Source organism: Phocoena phocoena, chromosome 9 (genome assembly GCF_963924675.1).
Source record: "Phocoena phocoena chromosome 9, mPhoPho1.1, whole genome shotgun sequence".
In the NCBI taxonomy this organism is placed as follows: domain Eukaryota; kingdom Metazoa; phylum Chordata; class Mammalia; order Artiodactyla; family Phocoenidae; genus Phocoena; species Phocoena phocoena.
Window position 1 is genome coordinate 44,823,387 of NC_089227.1, and position 22,797 is coordinate 44,846,183.

Here is a 22,797-nt window from a genome sequence, read left to right on the forward strand (position 1 = left end):
TGGTGGATTTGTTTTTTAGTTTGGTTGCTCTCTTCTTTCATTCTTTTTTTTCATTACTTAAAAAATTTTTTAATAATTATTTATTTCAATAAGTTTATTTTACTTTATTTTATCATTTCTTTTTTCTTTTTTTCTCCCTTTTATTCTGAGCCGTGTGGATGACAGGCTATTGGTGCTCCAGCAAGACATCAGGGCTGTGCCTCTGAGGTGGGACGGCCAAGTTCAGGACATTGGTCCACAAGAGACCTCCCAGCTCCACGTAATATAAACCAGCGAAAGTCTCCCAGAGATCTCCATCTCAACACCAAGACCCAGCTCCACTCAACGACCAGTAAGCTACAGTGCTGGACACCCTATGCCAAACAACTAGCAAGACAGGAACATAACCCCACCCATTAGCAGAGATGCTGCCTAAAATCATAATAAGTCAACAGACACCCCAAAACACACCACCACACGTGGACCTGCCCACCAGAAAGACAAGATCCAGCCTCATCCACCAGAACACAGGCACTGGTCCCCTCCACCAGGAAGCCTGTGCAACCAACCGAAACAACCTTAGCCACTGGGGGCAGACACCAAAAACAACGGTAACGACGAACCTGCAGCCTGCGATAAGGAGACCCCAAACACAGTAATTTAAGCAAAAGGAGAAGACAGAGAAACAAACAGCAGATGAAGGAGCAAGGTTACCCACCAGACCTAACAAATGAAGAGGAAATAGGCAGTCTACCTGAAAAAGAATTCAGAATAATGATAGTAAAGATGATCCAAAAACTTGGAAAAAGGAGAAAATACAAGAAACGTTTAACAAGGACCTACAAGAACTAACAAGCAAACAGTGATGGACAACACAATAAATGAAATTAAAAATTCTCTAGAAGGGATCAGTAGGAGAATAACTGAGGCAGAAAAATGGATAAGTGACCTGGAAGATAAAATAGTGGAAATAACTACTGCAGAACAGAATAAAGAAAAGAGAATGAAAAGTATTGAAGACAGAGACCTCTGGAACAACACTAAATGCACCAACATTCGAATTATACAGGTCCCAGAAGAAAAAAAGAAAAAGAAAGGGACTGAGAAAATATTTGAAGAGACTATAGTTGAAAACTTCCCTAATATGGGAAAGGAAATAGTTAATCAAGTCCAGGAAGCACAGAGAGTCCCATACAGGATAAATTCAAGGAGAAACACGCCAAGACACATATTAATCAAACTATCAAAAATTAATTACAAAGAAAGAATATTAAAAGCAGCAAGAAAAAACAACAAATAACATACAAGGGAATCCCCATAAGGTTAACAGCCGATCTTTCAGCAGAAACTCTGCAAGCCAGAAGGGAGTGACAGGACATATTTAAAGTGATGAAGGGGAAAAACCTACACCAAGATTACTCTACCCACCAAGGATCTCATTCAGCTTTGACGGACAAATTAAAACCTTTACAGACAAGCAAAAGCTAAGAGAATACAGCACCACCAAACCAGCTATACAAAAAATGCTAAAGGAACTTCTCTAGGCAGGAAACACAAGAGAAGGAAAAGACCTACAATAACAAACGCAAAACAATTAAGAAAATGGTAATAGGGACATACATATTGATAATTACCTTAAATGTAAATGGGTTAAATGCTCCAACCAAAAGACATAGACTGGCTGAATGGATACAAAAACAAGACCCATATATATGCTGTCTGCAGGACACCCACTTCAGACCTAGGGACACATACAGAATGAAAGTGAGGGGATGGAAAAAGATATTCCATGCAAATGGAATTCAAAAGAAAGCTGAAGTAGCAATTCTCATATCAGACAAAACAGACTTTAAAACAAAGACTATTACAAGAGACAAAGAAGGACACTACATAATGATCAAGGGATCAATCCAAGAAGATGATATAACAATTGTAAATATTTATGCACCCAACATAGGAGCACCTCAATACATAAGGCAAATACTAACAGCCATAAAAGGGGAAAACGACAGTAACACAATCATACTAGGGGACTATAACACCCCACTTTCACTAATGGACAGATCATCCAAAATGAGAAAAAATAAGGAAACACAAGCTTTAAATGATACATTAAACAAGATGGACTTGATTGATATTTATAGGACATTCCATCCAAGAACAACAGAATACACTTTCTTCTCAAGTTCTCATGGAACATTCTCCAGGATAGGTCATGTCTTGGGTCACAAATCAAGCCTTGATAAATTTAAGAAAATTTAAATCATATCAAGTATCTTTTCTGACCACAACACCATGAGACTAGCTATCAATCACAGGGAAAAAATCTGTAAAAACTACAAACACATGGAGGCTAAACAATACACTACTTAATAACCAAGAGATCACTGAAGAAATCAAAGAGGAAATCTAAAAACACATAGAAACAAATGACAATGAAACCATGATGACCCAAAACCTAAGAGATGCAGCAAAAGCAGTTCTAAGAGGGAAGTTTATAGCAATATAATCCTACCTCAAGAAACAAGAAACATCTCAAATAAACAACCTAACCTTACATCTAAAGCAATTAGAGAAAGAAGAACCAAAAAAACCCCAAAGTTAGCAGAAGGAAAGAAATCATAAAGATCAGATCAGAAATAAATGAAAGAGAAATGAAGGAACGATAGCAAAGATAAATAAAACTAAAAGCTGGTTCTTTGAAAAGATAAACAAAGTTGATAAACCATTAGCCAGACTCATCAAGAAAAAAAGGGAGAAGACTCAAATCAATAGAATTAGAAATGAAAAAGGACAAGTGAAAACTGACACTGCAGAAATACAAAGGATCATAAGAGATTACTACAAGCAACTATATGCCAATAAAATGGACAACCTGGAAGAAATGGACAAATTCTTAGAAATGCACAACCTGCCAAGACTGAACCAGGAAGAAATAGAAAATATGAACAGACCAGTCACAATCACTGAAATTTAAACTGTGATTAAAAATCTTCCAACAAAAAAAAAACCCAGGACCAGATGGCTTCAGAGGCGAATTCTATCAAACATTTAGAGAAGAGATAACACCTATCCTTCTCAAACTCTTCCAAAATATAGCAGAGGGAGGAACACTCCCAAACTCATTCTACGAGGCCACGATCACCCTGATACCAAAACTAGACAAAGATGTCACAAAGAAAGAAAACTACAGGCCAATGTCACTGATGAACATAGATGCAAAAGTCCTCAACAAAATACTAGCAAACAGAATCCAACAGCACATTAAAAGGATCATACACCAGTATCAAGTGGGGTTTATCCCAGGAATGCAAGGATTCTTCAGTATATGCAAATCAATGTGATACACCATACTAACAAATTGAAGGAGAAAAACCATATGATCATAGCAATAGATGCAGAGAAAGCTTTCGACAAAATTCAACACCCATTTATGATAAAAACCCTCCAGAAAGTAGGCATAGAGGGAACTTTCCTCAACATAATAAAGACCATATATGACAAACCCACAGCAAACATCGTTCTCAATGGTGAAAAACTGAAACCATTTCCACTAAGATCAGGAACAAGACAAGGTTGACCACCCTCACCACTATTATTCACCATAGTTTTGGAAGTTTTAGCCACAGCAATCAGAGAAGGAAAGGAAATAAAATGAATACAAATCTTAAAAGAAGAAGCAAAGCTGTCACTGTTTGCAGATGACATGATACTATACATAGAGAATCCTAAAGATGCTACCAGAAAACTACTAGAGCTAATCAATGAATTTGGTAAAGTAGCAGGATATAAAATTAATGCACAGAAATCTCTTGCATTCCTATACACTAATGATGAATAATCTGAAAGAGATATTAAGGAAACACTCCCGTTTACCATGGCAACAAAAAGAATAAAATATCTAGGAATAAACCTACCTAAGGAGACTAAAGACCTGTATGCAGATAATTTAAGACACTGATGAAAGAAATTAAAATGATACAAATAGATGGAGAGATATACCATGTTCTTGGATTTGAAGAATCAACATTGTGAAAATGACTATACTACCCAAAGCAATCTACAGGTTCAATGCAATCCCTATCAAACTACCACTGGCATTTTTCACAGAACTAGAACAAAAAATTTCACAATTTGTATGGAAACACAAAAGGCCCCGAATAGCCAAAGCAATCTTGAGAACGAAAAACAGAGCTGGAGGAATAAGGCTCCCTGACTTCACACTATACTACAAAGCTACAGTAATCAAGACAGTATGGTACTGGCACAAAAACAGAAATGTAGATCAATGGAACAGGACAGAAAGCCCAGAGATAAACCCACTCACATATGGTCACCTTATCTTTGATAAAGGAGGCAAAAATATACAGTGGAGAAAAGACTGCCTATTGAAAAAGTGGTGCTGGGAAAACTGGACTCCTAAATGTAAAAGAATGAAATTAGAACACTCCCTAACACCATACATGAAAATAAACTCAAAATGGATTAAAGACCTAAATGTAAGGTCAGACACTATCAAACTCTTAGAGGAAAACATAGGCAGAACACTCTGACATAAATCACAGCAAGATCCTTTTTGACCCACCTCCTAGAGAAATAGAAATAAAAACAAAAGTAAACAAATGGGACCTAATGAAACTTCAAAGCTTTTGCACAGCAAAGGAAAACTTAAACAAGACGAAAAGACAACCCTCAGAATGGGAGAAAATACTTGCAAATGAAGCAACTGACAAAGGATTAATCTCCAAAATTTACAAGCAGCTCATGCTGCTCAATATTAAAAAACCAAACAACCCTATGCAAAAATGGGCAGAAGACCTAAATAGAAATTTCTCCAAAGAAGATATACAGATTGCCAACAAACACATGAAAGGATATTCAACATCACTAATCATTAGAGAAATGCAAATCAAAACTACAATGAGGTATCACCTCACACCAGTCAGAATGGCCATCATCAAAAAATCTACAAACGATAAATGCTGGAGAGGGTGTGGAGAAAAGGGAACCCTCTTGCACTGTTGGTGGGAATGTAAATTGATACAGCCACTATGGAGAATAGTATGGAGGTTCCTCTGAAAACTAAAAATAGAACTACCATACGACCCAGCAATCCCACTACTGGGCATATACCCTGAGAAAATCATAATTCAAAAATAGTCATGTACCAAAATTTTCATTGCAGCTCCATTTACAATAGCCAGGACATGGAAGCAACCTAAGTGTCCATCAACAGATGAATGGATAAAGAAGATGTGGCACATATATACAATGGGCTATTACTCAGCAATAAAAAGGAATGAAACTGAGTTATTTGTAGTGAGGTGGAAGGACCTAGAGAGTGTCATACAGAGTGAAGTAAGTCAGAAAGAGAAAAACAAATACCGTATGCTAACACGTATATATGGAATCTGAAAAAAAAAAAAAAAAGCTCATGAAGAACCTAGGGGCAAGACAGGAATAAAGACGCAGACCTACTAGAGAATGAACGTGAGGATACAGGGAAGGGGAAGGGTGAGCTGGGACAAAGTGAGAGAGTGGCATGGACATATATACACTATCAAATGTAAAATAGATAGCTAGTGGGAAGCAGCCACATAGCACAGGGAGATAAGCTCGGTGCTTTGTGGCCACCTAGAGGGGTGGGATAGGGAGGGTGGGAGGGAGGGAGACACAAGAGGGAAGAGATATGGGGATATATGTATATGTATAAGTGATTCACTTTGTTATAAAGCAGAAACTAACACACCATTTTAAAGCAATTATACTCCAATAAAGATGTTAAAAAACAAAAAAAGCTGTGATACTTATATACAATGGATTATTACTCAGCCATAAAAAGGAATGAAATAATGTCATTTGCAGCAAGATGGATGCAACTAGAGATTATCATAAGTGAAGTAAGCCAGACAGAGAAAGCAAACATCATATGATATCACATATGTGGAATTTAAAATATGATACAAATGAACCTATCTACGAAACAGAAACAGACTCATGGACATAGAGAACAGACTCGTGTTGCCAGGGGGAAGGGGGCTGGGGGAGGGATGGAGTAGGAGTTTGGGGTTAGTAGATGCAAAATATTACTTATAGAATTGATAAACAACAAGGTCCTACTGTATAGCACAGGGAACTATATTCAGTATCCTGTGATAAACCATAACAGAAAAGAATATTTTAAAAAGGAATGTATATATGTGTATAACTGAATCACTTTTCTGTACAGCAGAAATTACACAGCATTGTAAATCAACTATACTTCAATGTAAAAAAATTTGCCAAGGAGTAGACTATACAAAATTAAACAGGGTACAAGTTCGTGCAATCCACTAAAAATTACATGGTTTCCATAAATGATTTTTAAAATACAGTGAAATTTCATCTTAAAATTGACCTTAATGTTTAAAGGATGCCTCCTGATACACTGGAAATTCTGGTTTCATAAAGGTATTTAGGGAATAAAAGAATTATCAACATCCAGGAAAACAGGAGAGAGAAACTGAAATAAGTTGGTGAATGCCTTTTCCCAATACATTTTTTCCTCTAAGAAATGCTATAAAGTATTAAGTTACTGCAAAATGAATTAAAAGTTGAAGATGATACTATACTCTGGCCTTAAATCTACTAAAATAACGTTTATAATTATTAATATAAATATTTTAGGAGAAACTAACGGTATTTATATTTACTTGATCAGTGTTTGGTGAATTGGAAACAAGAAGCACAATGAAATTTCATTAGTAAGAGTAAAATGCACTTCCGCTTTTCGGAGAACTTGTTTTCATGAGAGAATCAAGAATTCAGGGACATACATCTTTGAGGCTCTTTTTTTGACTTTGGGGTTATACAAGTAATATATATTAATTGCAATAAATGTAAGTAATCAAATTAGGCAAATATAAATAGTCAAAAGGAAGAAAAAATTAAATCACCTGTAATCATAAGGTCCATAGGTAAATAAATGATTTTCCTTTCAAAGGTTTTTTAAGCATATAAAATATATAACAAAAAGGTTTATGCTAAACATGCCACCTTATAAACTGCATTTGTTTACAATTTGATGATAAATTACTAAAAGTGGAATTTCTAAGGCAAAGGGGATCTACTTCTTTAAAGCTTCTGATACATATTGCCCATCTGTCTTCCAGAAAGATTGTGCAAATATAAATTCCCACCAGCTGGAGGCAGGCTGGTGCACACCAGCACTCAATAGATTTGCATGTTTTTCCTAGGCTTTCACCCAACGTAACTCTTCTCTCTTGGAACGTATTTTTCCTCCTATTGCTACCTCTTGGTCCTTATAAAAAATAAGATTTTCAACATCACTTCTACCAGCATCAATTTTATCTCGATTCCTGCCTACATTGTTTTACTAGTGGAAACTATACCCGCCAGTTGCCCTCCATCACCACAGGACCTCCTCTGCTTGCTGACCAGCTGTTTGCCGGAATGAAGAAAGACAGTGATATATGTGAGGGAAGTGCAGAAATAAGGAACAAAGTCCTCGGCTTCCTTCACAGAACAGAATCCTAGGGATACAGTGGGATAACTGCCAAGTTCTATGTTCTTAAGATGTAGGTCTCAACATACTGTACCATGTGCAGAAGATTAGCTAGTTTTTTCTCAGTCTCACTGCATCCCAGATTCTGGCATTAAGCTGTCTGTCACCCTTACATTTTCGTATGGTTATAAATTTTCCCTTCTGCTTTCAGGACTATTTTAATAAAAGACTACTCAGGGCTAAATTGGGGCTATTAGCCACATAAAATTTCAACTAAAAAAAATCTTCAGACTGACTTTTGGTTGGCAGCTGGTGGACCAATTTCTTGCCCTCCTGAAAAATAACTCAATGTATCAGAAAGCACTTCAGTACTATCAATTTATTCCAACAGAGATTAGAATAAATTGAGGGATGTGTCAGTCTCCTTAAATACATAGAACCCAAAAGGTATCACTAAAATGTTAAGCTATTAAAAACAAACCAAAACTTTAGAGATAAAAATCTAATTGACTCTCTCATTCACCACATGAGGAATCTGTGCCCTAGTAAAGCGATTTGAACTGCATAAGCTGAGAAAGAAAATCAGCATCAGAGTTATGTTCTCCTTCAAAATGTAATCTCTTCTCACAGTGAAGGTCATGAAGTGCCTGATAGTCAAAATGCTCTTTGCAGAACATGATGAAACACTGGTATTTCAAATTCTACCACACAAACTATAATTTTAAACAATATTTTATGCTTAGTTATTCTGTTTAAATTGCCATTAATGTTCAATTTATTTTATTTTAGGCTATAAAAAAGAATATAAAACCATGACTATGACTACAGATGTTCAAAGAACAAAACAGCTATAGAAGTAAATATCATTGTCTGTTGGCGAATTATTCCTTAAATAACCCCTTTGCTCCTTATTCATACAAGTTATCTGCCTAATACCTGCTTTTAAACTTAATGTTGGCTCTTTCCGCAATTTAAGAAACATTTCAGAATGAAAAACCTAAAATTCCATCAGCTTCTTTTTTCTGAATAACTATGAAAAGACCACCATTATCCAGTTTTGGCGGTGTAAGACCTCTGCCCAGTTCCAGGAAGGTTCACGAGGAACACAACTTGAGAAATACAGGTTTGTACCACGCTGAGCTCCCACATGCTTCAAGGTCCTGTAACCTTGGAGACCTAAAAGGAGCTGCACTCCTTTAGGGAATGGAAAACGTTTTAGTATATCTGAACTGAGAATATTAAAATATATTTGGATGCATTAGCCTATTTCCATAACAGGTAGAAATCATAATTGAATTTTTATGGTGGTAAATTTAACCCAACTTTAGTAATAAAAAGATGCCCACAGGCTAGAAAGGCATTTATATCTCACTGTGAAGGGAATGCTTTTACCATAATTGGTTCATATCATAATTTGGTATTTTATATAAGGCAGATTCTATACTCTATTTACCTTCCTTTCTTTCCTTAAGCAAAAGAATATACATACTTCAAGGTATTCTGAATATACAACTTTCAATTATAAATATTTATATATGAGGCTATTTAGAATTATCCCTAAGATCTCCTTCCAGCCCTAAAAATTATATGCTGCCCCACTCCCACACTTTAATAGCAGAATGTTACAAATTATAAATCATAGTGCAATTTATAATTTTAAAATGTAAACATTTAAAAATAAGATGAATGAAATTTTTACTATTGCCTTTAAAAACTCTGGTTTAAAAACTGATGTATTGAGTATAATTAATGTGCAATTCAAGTAAAAATATAATAGGTATTGGTTTTAAACTTTAAAAAATGACTTTAGAACTATTTGGGATGATAAAAGGAAACAGACATTTTAATTTTTCTCCCAATTTTCCATGTTTAAAAAAAGGATTATGGTTTCACTTATTGCCTTCAGCGTTTCTGAAAATGGTACATTTCTAAATCTGTAACACATAAAGATATATGAGTCGTATAGGTGAGTTTCTGTAAGTCAATATTACAATAAGTTTAAGACCATATTCTCATTAGAAGGACTGCTGACAATAAAATACCTGGTTCATATTAGAAAGGAACTGCCTACATAATGTCCGTAACCCATTCCTGAAAACTGGATATGTAGGAAAATGTGCCAGGGAGCCTATTCCTCATTACTTCAGATAGGACAAATTACAACGTGTGACACATCAATCTAAACCTACCAACCAATTTCTTAAAGTATAACTAAAACACAATAAAATGCCTATGTATTGATATAAGCAGCAAATAATGATGTTACTATGTTAAACTCCTTTCCTGATCACCAAACAATTATTACAGTTGTTCACCAGCTGCTTTGTAGCGGAAGCCTGGCCTCCCTTGGCGCCAGCAATATCCAAGATGCACATCCTTCTGCTGCCACTAGGCGGGCCTTTCGAAATGTTTACATATGACTGGCAATCTAGTCATTTCATTTGAAATGTTGCTCAAGATTATTTTCACACTGTTTTGTTAAAAACAGTGAGTTTTGTAAGACATAAATATAAACTTTGCCTATATATACATCAACTGAAGAACTTGATTGAGATATATATATATAATGAAGTCTGGACAATAAACACTAAGAGGGGCCCTACCAAAAAAGATATCCAGGAGGATGTAGCATTACAAGCACCCTTGTCAAACATCAGTCCAGACATTTTCAGCTGCAAGTAACAGAAGTCTATCTAAAAGTGGCTTAAACTTTAACCAAGGAACTTATTATCTCACCTAACAAGAAGCCCAGAGGTCAACAGTTCCCAGGCTAGTAAATCTATCAGTTCAGCAGTGTCATCATGGACCACGCTGCTTCCTCATTTTTTTCTGCCATCTTCAACATGTTCCCTCTGTCTTAGGTTACCTCCCCTCAGCAAAGATAGCAACAATGGATGTAACCTCATCAGGCATTTCATCCAGATAAAACAGCTACCAGGGAAGGGGTGGCTGTCTCTGCAGTATCTGCCTACGAGCCCTTCATGTCCAGTTAGTCAGAATTGTCACAGGTGCCCATTCTGAAACCAACTGCTGGCAAGGTGGGCTGGGCCACCCTGACTGGTTGAGACAAATCAGAACTGCCCTCCCACAGCTAGGAGGAAAGCCAGCATCTCTTGAATCATGTGATCATGCAGCAGAAGGTGAATACTTTGAAGTGTGGAAGGAGGGGGAATGGATTTGGGGTAGGCAAATCTGCTCCTAATGCTTAATTCACTTTGCATTAATACAATAACTAAAATTTGTGTAATTTGTCCATGTGATGGGTGACATAAGTTAAACACAGATATATTTTCACTGGAAAAACACCTTAACAGGAGACATTACCAAGTTTTCTAACCAAATAGTAAATGATTTATAAGTCATTCCAAAACATTTTAACAATCAGTGGATGGAGGATATACTTTATGGAAGTCCTTGTGCTGGTTATTATGTAAGATACACAGCAGACGAGCGATCTGTAAGGTTACCATCCAAGTGGCAAAACATTTTTAAAAAGTTTAAATAACATTATGAAACGATAATCTAGCAGCTGCTACAATGTACTATGTAATTAAGAAGTAAATAAATGATAGGAGAAAATGTACACCATGAGATCAAAGACAGAGCTATCTAGAAACTGTAGACAGCGAAAGACAAAATTTCATGTGGGATCTGACTACAGGAGAGTATGGACAAAGTGAAGCAGGCCGGGCACTCTGCACACAGGACACACTGGGCCCTGGGCCTGGGAGCAGCAAAATATCCTGGTTAGAACACTGAGAGGTCCATGCAGAGGCAAACCAAGAGCAAACCATCATTACTAATTACTGATCACATGTTTAATATAACAAGTAAAAAGGTGCCCCAACCACAGTCTGGGATCTATACATACCCATTATCATCTGCCTATTTTTCAGTTTTTTAAATGAAAAAACTAACTGCAGCACCATGTCCTGAATGCATCACTGGAAAAGTATGCAAGTATACTCACACCAGGTTGATACTGTTAAGACATTAGTTTGACAATGTCAAACTAATGAACTGTCTGGGACCATCACGGTACAAGTCATTCTATCAAATATCTTAAGTGTTTGATGTTATTGTTTTGTACTGTTACTTCACTTCTATTTTTGTATCTCTTGTGATGTAGATTGTAACCTCCTTACAGACATCACTCATCTGCTGTGTATCTTACCTAGTGGTAATTATTCCCTAATTTTTATTTAGCTGCTCAGAAGTCATCCTATTTTCTGAAGCCAAACTAGTAAAGGTGGCCAATGGTGTGTAACCTGCCTCTGACAATGACTATGCTATCTCTGGCATTAAACTAAAAATACCCTATAATCCCATAGCCCAAGTGGCTAGTAAACATCAGTATACATAGCAACATCTAGAAAAGTGGTTATTTAACCTTTTTAGGGTCACAGATCTTTGAGAATCTGATGAAATTCAGAGACCCTTCTCACCCCAAAATGCAAATACAATATTTTGCCTATAATTTCGGGAGGCTTACAGATCACTCCACTCAGGCTCTCAAACTCATCATGGCTAAGAACCCCTTAACATAGTGATAGCAACTGGGACGATCACTGGTTTTCACAGTTATCAATTCCTTTAAGTAAGCAAGCCATCAACAAACTATTTTAAGGGTTACAGTTTTCCTTTGGTGCTGCCAAGCATATTTTCAGCTTGTGCATCAGGAAATAATAGATGCCAGAAATAAAAATAAGTCATTCCCTAAGTTTAGAGCTGAGCTATTTGACTTAGAATACTGAAAAATCTCAGAACAATGACAGCTTTAAGTCATTAATACTATGACGTAAGGCTTCAGTACAGTATACTTAATACATTTCATTAAAAATACCACACACACACATACATACACACACATGTATAGCCATAAACGTATATGCCATTTTTGATGGAAATACCAATTGTAGGGAATGAATCCGTTTCTAACTTAACTGATAACTAGAGTGTAGCAGCAATTCTCAATTCTTTAATAACGTTCCACTAGTTAATGCACACTTTAGACATTTCAGCTTTTAGTGGATATGAATGAACTTTCTGGTGCACTCATTGCAGAAGCACGCAGTGGCCTTCCAGTGGGAGTGGAGGAAAGACCTATATTGGGCACTCGTAGGGAACTTACCGTTCCCTTGCCTACAACATAAATTAAGGATCACAACATTCTCTCCAGCTAAACCTAGAGGCTGGCTCAGAATCATTCGCCCAGGCATTTCACTGAGCTGATCAGAATTAGCAAGTGAATTAAAACTTCTTAGTACTCACTTCTGTCTATGAAGAAGTCTTTGTAAAGTTCCCTCTCATTCTTCTTCTTTAAAATGTAATGAGGAATCCATAATGCTATTAACTTTTTATATGTAAGGAAAATGAGGCTGAAATGGTAAGTAGCCTGCTTGATCGCACAGCAAGAAAATGATGGAACTTAGAATCCAAATATTATGATTTCCAGTTCAGCACATACATTAGTTAGGGTTTGGTTCATCCACAAATGACAAAATATCAGTAGAGCAGTGGCTCCCACAGAACAGAAGTTTGCTCCTGTCTCACATAAGGGAGTTCTCACATCACAGGGCTGTTGTGGCAACTCCACAGTCTTTAAGGACCCAGGCTCTTCCCAGCTTATTCTTCAGTTACCCTCACAATGCAGTCTAGTCCTCATGGTCCAAGATGGCGGCTAGTCTGCTACCAAATCATCACATCCACACTCCAGGGTGAGCAAAGTTAGCAGCAGTGGAGAGATGGAAGGTACATACCAGCTGTGTTTTTAAAAGGTTCCCTAAAACCTGCAATACAACGTTTCTTCTTATATCACACTGGCCAGAAACTTCATCAAAATTCCACGTCTAACTGCGAAATGGCCACATGGCAAGATAAAAATACTATTAACTAAGAAAGAAAGATAAACAGATATTGAAGGACAACTAGTAGTTTCTGTCCCTATATCATGTTGAAACTAAAAGGTAGAAAAGGTGAAACTTGAGGTGTCTGACAAAATGACTTGCAGCACGATGGCCCCATACAGTTCAACTGTGTGTTGTTTCTGTCATATCCTGTCCATCAAGTATGAATATGCAGGCACACCTTTTCAGTGATACATTCAGGAGATGATCACTGTTTTCATTAACAAATAATTCTCAACTGGATGAAATTGTTAAATTATCTCCATTTTTTTCAATTAATAAATTTCCAATAAAATAAAAACCAAAACACTACTTCACTGTTTTGAAATGGTCAGATATCTGATAGGTCATTACTGCCAATAGGATAAAATTCTAATATCTCGGAATGGCACACAGGCCCACTGAAAATCACCGTTCTAGACTCGTTCCTCATCAGTGGCCCTGACATATCCTCTCTCTCCTGAAGAACTTTTTACTGCCCCTGAATATGTCCCAGATTCCTCTGAATCTACATACTTTACACAGTCTGTCCCACTGCCTGAAAATGTTTGTTCCCCTACCACACCTTATACGAGAATTATTCCAACAATTCTCAAATATCAGCATGCATAAAAATCACCTGCATTGCTTTTTTAAAAAAATGCTGATTCTTAGGCTATAGTTTCAAAGATTCTGCTTTACTAGGTATGGGCCAGGCCCAGAATTCTGCAGCATTTTTACAAGGAGCAGAGTGCCCGAGACAGAGAAAGCGCTCAAGAATGTTGATGATTACTACAATAAGACCATCTTACACTAGTTTAAGATGTTTTTCTTCTGGATTAGCTTACTAAAGGATTAGTTTGCTATTATGAGGTAACACCATAATTCTATCATGATATAATGAAAGAAGAAGACACATTTTCAGAAATCCACATTTGGAAAGATTACTGTGTGACCTAAATAAGAACTCTTCCCTTCGTAATATGTTTTGGTTGCATTCAATGGGAAAAAAAACATACCGAATAAGACAACCACTTAAATATAAAAGAATATTGTAGTATGATTAAGATTAGTAGGAAGACAATATTTAGGTCTTCCAATTCTATCTGAAATACTAGTAGAAATTGCAAAGCTTACTGTACATTCTACTTAGAGTCTCATCCTCATTATTTATTTCCTCAACAGAATGAAATAAGAAGAGACTGTAAGTCAAAATATAAAAGCTATTCATCACAATTTTTTAGCTAAATAGTCTCAGATGTGGAAGATATGACATTACGAAAGCCTCTGAGTAAATACTATAGGAAACCCATTTATGGAATATGGTGTGCACACTTAAAATTTTTCCCTATTGGTATTTTACTGAAGAAGTGCCTTCTAGGAAACAGTACCACAGTAAACCAGTCAACTACTGCCAAAGAGGTGTACTAAAAATCTGACTGCCTGATGGTTTCAGTTCAAAGAAAACATACCTCAGAATTGCTCTGAAGAGTTTACAGGTATTAATCTGTCAAATAATTTTACCTAAAGTCACTCTAGATGCCTTATAGCTAAAGACAAAAAGAGTCATAAGCCACTCGGAATTCATATTTATATAATTAACAAAATGCTTCTCAACTGCTTCATTGATTACAAAAATTTTTTTAAGTTTCCAAATATATTACTTTAAGAAACAAGATTTCATTCCTTAGAATTCTGAAGCTTTCTGCTTATTTAATGTTTGAAAGGAAGTATGTTCAACCTAGAAATTCTGTGGTTTTATTTGCTTTTTTATTTGTTTATGGCTCAACTGCAGTGGAAGAGAAACTGTAACTTTGTATTTTTGTGAGGTCTTTTTCAAAGTGTCTTAACACATTATTTGATGGTATACAATTACTAAATTATAGAGAGTGAACTGCAGTGGTTCTCAGCCCTGCATGTACACAAGAACTATCTGGGGAACTCTGGAAAAAAAATACCAGTGTCTGGGCCAAACCCCAGGCCTGTCTAATCAGAATGTAGGGATGAGGCCCCAGCACCAGCATATTTTCAAAGTGCCCCCTAAATCACAAGAAGGTTAGATCCTCTGAGTTAGAGAGACAGATCCCTAATTTACATTTGAGTCGGCTGAGCCCACTGAGCCCCAATAAAGCATGAGTGACTTCCTCACAACTAATTGTGTGCAACAGAGGGCTCAGTTCTGCTTCTCAGCACAGTGGACACCTCTCCCCTGCCCCACGAAGCTCCCTCTCACCCTGCACACTTAAGGAGACAAGGCAGGGTGGTACACCCCACACAGAACAGCCAGGCTTCACCTCTGAATGCTGCTAGATTAACAGGTGAACCAGAATTAGGAATCAACAAATGTGAAAATTCTGTCAATTCTACCCATTAGACACATGACTTCACATTTCTTATTGGGAAAATAAACAGCTGCATGATGAAGTTAGTTGAAAAATCCTGGCACACCTCCTTTAGAACTGAAAGGTCAAGGGTAAAAACACAAAGATTGCCAAGTAAATTCACTGCAATTTGAGTTTTTCTGGATATCACAATACATGGGTAAAGAGTTATTAATAGGGTCAGTTGCTTTTTTAATCCATAAACACCATTTTTTTAAAGATTCATTATACTTCTGTTGTAAGAATGGGGAGTAAAAATAGAAAGCACATGGTGAAAATCTGTTTACTTTTTGTCATTGTTGTTTTAATTAAAGCCTTCAGTCCTAGACAGAATCAAAGTGACTTACTGTCCCTTATGTAAATTTTTATTATACACAGCTAGATTTCCACTTTTAAATAAAGGAAAGAGTACAGAGATGAAGAGATTATCTAAAAAGTTCCATTTAAAAATGTGATAGTTTAACTTTAGTGTGTATACATGGTTTGACTGATACCCACGATGAGGAATTCAGTAGGAGACAATCTTAAAAATAACCGACTATTTCCCAAAATCTCATTTATCATTTAAACTGGAAAACAGAAGGTGAGACTAAAGTACATATTTCAATATCAATATTTAAAAGATGAAATCCAAGCCACTGTGAATTACTAAATTCTGATTCTAAAGTCAATCAGTTTTACAAAATAATTAGCTTAATGGAAACTAGAAGTTCTTATGCCCTACTTTAAGAAGCATGTGCATATTCTGAAAAACACAATAAATTTCAGCTGTACTTAACCCCATTCCTTTAATCTATATAATAGTGTTTGTCCAATTTCATTCTGCGTGCTCCAGAGTTATATTCAGTATCTGGTCACCAGTGTTAGTAAACACACAACAGTAATCCAAATTATTCTTTTTCATTTTATTTTCCATGGGTTTTTCCTGTCGCTGTTATTTTTCCTTTTTTTCCTTCTTTCTTTTTTTTTTTTTTTTTTTTTTTTTGCTGTAATATAATAAGCTAATTCATGCCTTTCTCTTAGTTTTGGAAAGTTATATGCCAACATCTAGGCAACAGATACCCTTTTTCCTAATTTAAAATACTACAGTAGGAAATTTGTAATCAACCTAAAGATAATGTCTTAAAAGTACAATTAAACATGTCATAACAGAAGAAAACCCTGGTAATTACAAATAGTACCAGCCTTTCTGGGGTTTTAAACAGTAGTGTAAGACTAAGAAAAATCGCCACCCAGTGATGCAAATGAAAACTGCAATTTGTTTTTGTGTAAAATGAGTACCCTAGAGGATTACTACAACTTCATTACTGAATGAAAGAATAGTACCTTCTTATGAGACTAGAAACTAGTTACCAGGGAAAGGATGTTTTTCTACAAGGCTTTTTTTTTCCTTATTATTATTCAGCATGTTCGACATTTTACAAAGGCTAAAAGCTTTGCAAACCTTTACGGGGAAAAAGCTTTCTGTCCATAAGTGAGCTAAATGTGTACAAGCAGCCCAGATATTCCTATTATTAATAAAAGTGTCCAGGCTCTGCCTGGACCCTCAATTTCAAGTCATGGGGTGTTGACTTCAGCAACTCAGCAATGCCATCTAATAACTGTGACCTAAAACTTATTTGTGTTAAGCAGGAAGGCTTGCCTAGGGGAAGAGGTATGCTCAAGGTGGGAAAAATGATTTATACTTTTAACAACATAATTTAACCTTTTTAGAAATACATTATAAAGGCCAAGTAAGATGATAATCTAACAAATTCTATAGAATCCATATTGATAAGAAGTTTTTGGTATAAATATAATCTAAGTCTTTACTTAGTTGTATCATTTAGAAGCTAATAAACACACAAAAACACTTATATACACTTATTTTCCTGCAATGTATCTATTGTACATAAGAACAAAGAAAGCTATGTGGATACATGATAACCAAAACACACCTGTCAAAGTATGGGGTCATGTTAATAAAAGTATTTCATATCTACCATTTGACCTACTTGGTACTTTTCAAAATGTTTTACACAGTATGCTCTGAGACTAAGCAGATACTATATATGTCAATATAGAACCATATGATAAAAAAAGCAACTTAGAACAAATCAGTTTCTAAAAAAAAAGAGGCTGCCATCATGTTTTTTAAGATAATTAACTATATTCCTAATAATTTATCCTGACTTTTATCAGTCAATTCAGTTAAGGCCTTAACTGCTGAAGGATATTTTACTAATTAAACAATGTATAGTTGTCCTTAGGTTTCTGTAGTACCCCTATACTAAAATCTGCAGCAGCTCAAGTCCCTTTTATAAAACGGCATATATGTGCATGTAACCTATGTATATCCTCCTGTATACTTTAAGTCATCTCTAGATTACTTATCATACCTAATACAATGTAAATGCTATGTAAATAGTTGCTAGGCATATAGCAAATTCAAGTTTTGCCTTTTGTGGAACATTCTGGGGTTTTTTCTCTTTCAATATTTTCAATCTGCAGTTCGTTGAATCCACAAATGCAGAATCTGTTGATATAGAGGGCTGACTATATACCATCTTCCAACCTCAACTTCATTAAGGAGATTAGAGTTTTATGCAATAGTTTTAAATACTTAAAATATTAAATAGGGAAAAGTTTGAGGCAGCCAAAATTAAAGCCAAACTTTATGAATAATAATACAACCAACCCTCTTTTATTAAAAAAATTAAAAAAGCACAGCACTTTGTCTTTTAAAAATTAATGAACACAATTTAAATTTTTTAAAGGAGCTTAAAATGTCACTAACGTCTTAAATTTTAAAATGATAATATGACCTTTTTTTTTTAAGTGATGGAGGGCTTTCCTGGTGGCGCAGTGGTTAAGAATCCGCCTGCCAATGCAGGGAACACAGGTTTGAGCCCTGGGCCAGGAAGATCCCACAGGTCGCGAAGCAACTAAGCCTGTGCGCATGACTACTGAGTCTGTGCTCTAGAACCCGCGAGCCACAATTACTGAGCCCATGCACCACAACTACTGAAGACCATGTGCCTAGAGCCCCGTGCTCTGCAACAAGAGAAGCCACCGCAATGAGAAGCCCGCACACCGCAATGAAGAGTAGTCCCCACTCGCTGCAACTAGAGAAAGGCCGCCCGCAGCAATAAAGACCGAATGCAGACAAAAAATAAATAAATTTATTTTTAAAAAAAAACGATGGATAGCTTAGTGGTTAAGAGGACAGGCTCTGAAGTCAGAATGCCTGGGCTCACTCCAGATCTACTCTATGTAAGCTAGAGGAACTAGCTCTAGCTTTTTAGTCCTCCCCTGTATGTGGAGATAACACCACCACTTCACTCACATGGTTGTTCTTAGCACATTACACACATTAACTCATTTAATCACCTCAGTAACCCTATTGGGTTGGTACTGTTATCATGCTCATTTTCTAGATAAGTTAAATGACACCCAGGAGGTTTCGTAACTTCCCCAAATGATGAAGGGTATCAGATATACCAACCCAAAATGCCACTTTGGCATAAGAATTATTTTGAGCCAAAGGCACTTGAAAAATAGCAGATGCAGGAAGGGCACTCTGACCTCCCCTTTTCTTCCTGAAAGCAGGAGATAAAAAAAAAGAAAAGAAAAGAAACCTATGGAAAATGCCAGGAAGAAAGAAACTTTCTTACCACCAGAGATGGAGAGTCAGGGGCAAGAGAACTCCACAAAATCAGAGCCTGTTAAAATAACCCTCATCTTCCTTTAGTATCCCCACATATTTTAGTTACTTTTCCACAACTGCCTCTTTGCTCAACCTGGTATATGAGAACCTAGGTTTGGCCACCTCTTTAGGTCTTCATTCTCCTGTGGTGGCCCCCATGTACATGTAAAAATCCTTATGCTTTTCTTCTGTTCATCTGTCCTATGTCTATTTAATTCTCAGGCCCAGCCAGAGATCCTAAGAGGCAAGAGGTAAAGTTTTGCCTCCCTTACAAGGGAAACTCCAGTAAATTGTAGAGCCAGGATATAAACCCAAGGGGTCTGGCTCGAGTCAGCATTCTACCTGCAACTCACTGTAGAGTCTCTGCGGTGCTCCTGAGAAAAAAGGGAGATGGTGTTACTGATGAAAAAAGAAGAACAGAGGAAGTGAGAACCCAGTCATGATGCTGACTGACAGCATCAAAACTTCAAGAGAGTAACTAAGATCACAGAACAGTAGGTACACAAGGATTTTTCATGGGAAATGGTAGAGGGCAGTGGAACTTTGCACCTGGGAAAAAATAACGCTAGCCAGAGACAAGCATCAGCAGACATGGCAGCTGAAGGAGCAGAAGCCTTCAGCCAACATTTGCGAGTCTGCTCTTGCTTGGATCATCCGAATGAGGGTGTTCTACCAGCGGCACCTGAAATTAAATCACAATCCTGGGACTGGGAGGTAAGTGATGCCTCACCATGATTTCCCAACCACAAGACTATGGTACAGGAGTCAACACCAATCCCGCTTAATCGAAGATGGCCCTAGGAAAACTCCCTCAAAATACAGCATGTCAGCTTTTGGGAAAATGCACCATTATAGCTTAGATATATCAGATGGAGCAGCTGGGACATGAAAGCATATGAGTAATTAATTGCTAGAAATTCCCTCAAGCATTAGCAAATTTGGACATTTCTGTCTTCTGAGGCTCAGTTAAAGACCACTTCTTAAACGAGTCTTTCCTAGGAAGGAAAGGTCCGTAACAGAAGCTTCACAGGCTAAGGCAGAATACCATGGAAACGGGGCCCCTGTTGGGGTAGTTATAAGACAGGCAGTGAAACATCCTCATGTTACAAGCTACCAGATATTGAAGGAGATTTTAGAGAGAGCAGCACCAGGGGTTTTCTCAGTTGTGGTTAAAAGTTGTCTCTGTAATGCTGCAAAGTGGCAGGCCACAGAGCCAGAGAGGTGAAGAAGACGTATCGAGAGTTCACGAAGTCCAGCTGTAGAAGCTGTATGTGCTCTCAGACATGTCAGTGCACTAGACTCACAGCCTTTGAATGCCTATTTGATAACAAAGAGAATAAGGTGGATTTCTAATCATGAAACAACAGAAAAGAGCACAGTTCTCTGCACATGTGTTGAGATTACAGAGGTGTTCTAAAATGAAGAATACAGAAAAGAGTTTGGAAAACCAGGCTTTGCTGAAGCAAATTTCTGAAAGAATTTATTGTGAAACTCCTGAGGAGGCAGAAACTATACAAGAGACTAGAGGCATCCCTGAAGTTTTTCTGTTAGTGGGGCTAATTTAGCAGGTAAAAGGGAAGCAACACTGGCAGCGTTTGAAACAGAAGTTGGGGTTGACAGAGCCAGTTCTGACTTAGAAGGCAAGGCACAATTTCCTGACACTGTAAGAAGGGCCAGAGAAGCAGTTGTGCCCATGGCACCCCACTTTATCCCAGTCAGGAGGCTCCCCAGAAAAACCACCAACCCTGGTCCGACTATGCCCCACTACTTTACCTCAGACGTAGGGGATCTGGTCAGAGAGAAAATAACTCTGACCACTCTAGTTACTGCCCCTGTCCCAGGCCACAGGAAGCAGATACAGAAAAACACGCAGGCCTGTCAGAATTTGACTGTGGAAAAGATGGGATATTCTACGGTAACATTCAGCCATGAGAAAAACTCTCTTCCAGTCTCCCAGAGATTAAAGCCAAGAAACAGAAGAGGGCCAGAGGGGTAAAATCCTTGCATCCTTACTGTGAGAGACCAGATCCTAAAGGGAAGGGCTCAAGAGGCAGAGACCCACCCACCCACCCTTCTGAATGTGTGGGGTCAGAGGCCGAGAGGGCCTAAGCTGAAGGTTCAGGATTACCCGTAAACCCAAGGAGCCATCTTCTACTCCTCAAGACACGCAGACCATCTGCCAATGCCAAGGGACTCTGGGATGACTGGGCCAAGATAAAGACAGAAGAGATAGGAAACCAGAATCTGGAAAGGGAGACACCTGAGAAGCATCGCCAGAAGCAAACACTCTATGAGTTCATGCAAATCCTCTCAGAGAAGGAGCTGAAGTTGGCAGGAAGAAATCCAGAGTAGAAGAGGATGCGTTTCACAAGGGGACACTGGGCTTTGGTTCCTCCTCACCACCCTGCTGGTAGAGAACTGCTGGGAAGAACTATCTAAAGACTGCAAATCTCTTCCTTGGGGGAAAGACACAATGACATGAAGGAAATGTTATTTTTCAGAATTCTCCTTGGGAAGAGCATAGTATTTGGTTGAAAGAAATATTTTTTAAAGCCACTAAAATCTTTTTTTTTTTTTTTTTTTTGTGTTACGTGGGCCTCTCACTGTTGTGGCCTCTCCCGTTACGGAGCATAGGCTCCGGACACGCAGGCTCAGCGGCCATGGCTCACGGGCCCAGCCACTCCACGGCGTGTGGGATCCTCCCGGACCGGGGCACGAACCACCTGTGTCCCCTGCATCGGCAGGCGGACTCTCAACCACTGTGCCACCAGGGAAGCCCCACTAAAATTTTAATAACTAGCAGGTATTAATTTTGTAATAGAAGATAAACTAGTCTTAACATTTAGGAGACACTATTTAACATGTTTAGATTTAAAAGCGTACTTCAACACTGTTGCTGGGAATGTAAATTGGTGTAGCCACTATGGAAAACAGTATGGAGGTTCCCCAAAAAACTAAAAATAGAACTATCATATGATCCAGCAATCCCACTCCTGGTTATATATACAGAAAAAAATGAAAACACTAATTCAAAAAGATACATGCACCCCAGAGCTCATAGCAGCACTATTTAAATAGCCAAGACACAGAAACAACCCAAGTGCCATTAACAGACGACTGGACTAAGAACATGAAATATATAAATACACACACATATATATATACATACACACACACACACACACACACACAAACAGGACTATTACTCAGCCATAAAAAAGAATGAAATTCTGCTATTTGCAACATATACGGACCTGGAGAGTAAATATTATGCTTAGTGAAATAAGGCAGACAGAAAAACAAATACTGTACATCACTTACATGTGGAATCTAAAAAGTAATACAAATGAATGTATATGCAAA

The 22,797-nt window shown here is 37.4% G+C and overlaps 1 protein-coding gene across 1 annotated transcript in view; it reads right to left on the bottom strand.

Moving 5' to 3' along the window:
* The window catches only part of UMAD1 (UBAP1-MVB12-associated (UMA) domain containing 1), a 245,112-nt gene that overhangs the window by 195,840 nt on the left and 26,475 nt on the right, over positions 1–22,797 (bottom strand). The window lies entirely within an intron of this gene.